The 3203-nt window shown below is 36.8% G+C and overlaps 1 pseudogene; it reads left to right on the top strand.

Annotated features, from left to right (window-relative positions):
• Positions 1–662: 662 nt before the first annotated feature.
• Positions 663–2933, top strand: LOC137246537 (uncharacterized; annotated as a pseudogene).
• The last annotated feature ends 270 nt before the right edge of the window (positions 2934–3203 follow it).

The raw sequence follows: 3203 nt of genomic DNA, 5'->3' as shown, positions 1-3203 counted from the left end.
CATTAAATGTAGAGATTTTTACATCTGCTAAGCTTTTCCATTTCCTGAATGAAAAAAAATGTCATTGATTTAAAACACGCGGTGAGTATAGTTACCGTTCGTATAGTAAAATTTGTTAATTTTAACCTTATATATTTCTTTTCATTAATCACTTTGCTTTTGCATTTTCAGGTTAAAATATTCCAATGAACAGTCATGTTACCTTAAAATACCTCCTACGCTACTACCGGCGGTGCACTTAATTGCAAATTAAATGAACATTGGTAACTTGGCGAAGGTGGACCTGTGTTCGATGCCGATTTGGCACGCTTTAGACCGATAAACCAATACGACTTGAAGTATGTGCATAAAGATCTATTAATGGGTAATTCCGCTATGAGCTACTCCCATGAAAACAAGAAATCCGAAAACGAAATCGTTTTGGTCACGAATTCTTATAGTATTTGTATAACAAATGTGAGCAAAGATCCGTCATATTAGATGTAATAAATCGTTTGCCTACCCTTTCATAAGTTGTGTTAACAAAAGTTGTACAAGAACAGTGTCCGGTGAAATTAGTATAATAAAACAGTGATTCAATTAAGCTCACTATATTGTGGAATAATTTCATTTTGCTACATGCAAAGTGCATCATAATCGGCCATATATAGAATCGACAACAAAATAGCAACAACTACATTAGCAAGTATCGACGATCAGCCGACGGTGTTTATATATTTGCATTGGCTGCTGCCATTTTTTAGTGCGTATATTGTTGTTAATGGTCGCCTTGTGTGTTGTTCGTTGTTCGGTAGCTCGACATTTCAGGTTGAGGAAAAAATCAACCTTCTTGAATTGTACTACAGAATATGGCTGACCACACCTAAACACCATAACGTAGACGTTTTCAAAAAATATAGGGGGACCATATTAACCTTATATTTATGTTTATGTTTTCAATATCTTTACGTACTATTCAGTTGAAGGGTGTGCTACTAACAAAGGTGTGCTACTGACAAAGTGACCAATCGTGCGGATGATAATGCAACAGCAAAGACTTACATACGCCCAACAACTGTAGCTTTGCAACTGCAGTTCCCGAAGCTTTTAGCGAATGTTATACCATGTTGCAGCAACAAGGACAACAACAAGAAACTGGATAATAAAGTTGTCAGTGGCGGAGGTGAGGGAGTAGTCACCTCAGCCCAAACTAACCGCACCACTACTGCAGCGGCGCTAGTACGACAATTTCCTGATATAAGCTGGCGTTTTGATGGCCCAATATTCTTCAAAGCCTCAACCTGGTTTGGGTCGGACCATTTCCGAAAATGTCAGCACTGGATTTGGCTGGCATATTAAATGGCAAACGACGTCTTGAATGGACAAGAGAATGGTTGAAAAGAGAACCAAACTGAGTTTCTGAGCAAAGAAAACCTGCGTCAAGAGGTACACTTCGTAGCATTGAGATATATCATTTTAATTGTTTCTTCACTATAACTGAAAAAAAGTTTCGATTTTAGGTATCTAATTTATCGCCGGTTATAAGTTCCTATGAACCACATAGAAAACAGAAATCGTTTAGCGCCGAGGAGAGAATCGCAATAGCATTAAAGTATTTGGCAACGGGTGAAGTGCATTCATGTCGTGAATATTGCTTCCGTGGCTCGAAACCTGTGATACTAAAAATGAAAGCTAATGTATGCCTCAACATATATGAATTACTCAAGGACCTATTTGTGTCACTACCAAAGACTGATGAACAATGGCAAAATGTGGCTAACGAATTCCAACGAAATCTCTGTATGCCAAATAGTGCTGGACATCTGGCAATGCAAGAAATCAAGTTCCATTGAACGTCACGTGCGGAGGAACAAATGGACTATATCACGCGGGTGCTTTCGACGAAATATATGAAAACTCAACAATCAGAAATATGCTTGAAATTGAAGTTAAACTTCCAGTGAGTGATGAGGCACAAGATGGCGTAGGACAATCCTATTATTTTGCAAGTAAGTGTGGATTACCATTGAAGCCTTGCCTCCTGAGCGGAACAACCGATGTGCCAAATGACTCGCGGGTTATCTATAGTAATATTATGAGTTTGGTTAATAGACATGCACAGCAGATGAGGGCTTAAATATGGGCTTATTAAGAGTTTTTCGCAGAGGCAATGATGATTTACGTGGATATTCCGTATTTTTGAATTTTTTGTTGACAACCGAGGGTACAGAAATATTTTTGGTTTTAATAAATTCATCTAAACTCAAATCCATGTCCCTTGCGTGCGTATTCCTTAATCCTTTAAATTTGAAGGCAATAAATGAATCTCTAATCACGGAATTTGCCTTCCAATTTGTTGAAAAGGAGATAAATTTTTTTTGGCTCCGTGTGCGGCAACGTAAAAAAGAAAAAAGCATACTTAGTTAATAAAAACAGAACAAGTTAGCACTGGTCCAGTTGGAGTGTTAGAAACGACAAGGATTATAGCGTGGTGAATTGTATAAGTGATATATGTGTGAATGTCTCTCAAATAAGTTTCGAGCTTGGAACGCGTTCATGCATTACTCTTATTCTAACCAAGACTGCATGCCAAGTGAAATTAATTTATGTTTAAACGATTTATTGGGCTTTTGGCTAAACATGTACGAACATCTTTAGACTATTTTACATCATTCGTTGTTCTGCTCGATTTTTCCACGGTCAACCAATTTATAAGACAGTTGTGGTTGGAAGTCTGAATCCGATTCGGTTAAAGCATCCTTTAGTTCTTATGCATTATATTTTTATTGGGAGTAATTCAATTGAAAATATGAAGATAAAGATAAAGTTTAAGCATATTCGAGCAGTTATATGAAAAATTCTTCCATAAATAACATGTGTACAACGTTGTTTGGTAACTTAAGCGGCTAAGAATAAAATTCTCATTTTCGACTTGTAAAAATAAAATCATTTTTCGTACAGTTGCCATAAGCGCTGTCGAGTATTTCTGGCATACTAGGTAGTTTATTTGATGAGAATTTTCTGATGAGGTTACCTTTCGCAATTGGGGGAGAAATATTGCGCTGACAACATGAAAGTTTGCATACAATAATGCAGGTTTCAAAGAGCTTATACGGAAATTTTCATTGACGACCTTTAAGTTGTCGATACACCATTATAAACCTATACGTTAGCACAATTTTTGGCTATATTTCGTATGATCTTAAGAGGGACGATAAAATTGT

This window comes from Eurosta solidaginis, chromosome 3, assembly GCF_040869045.1.
Source record: "Eurosta solidaginis isolate ZX-2024a chromosome 3, ASM4086904v1, whole genome shotgun sequence".
In the NCBI taxonomy this organism is placed as follows: Eukaryota; Metazoa; Arthropoda; class Insecta; order Diptera; family Tephritidae; genus Eurosta; species Eurosta solidaginis.
The sequence above is the reverse complement of the archived record's forward strand: the minus strand, read 5'-3'. Positions and strand labels throughout refer to the sequence as shown.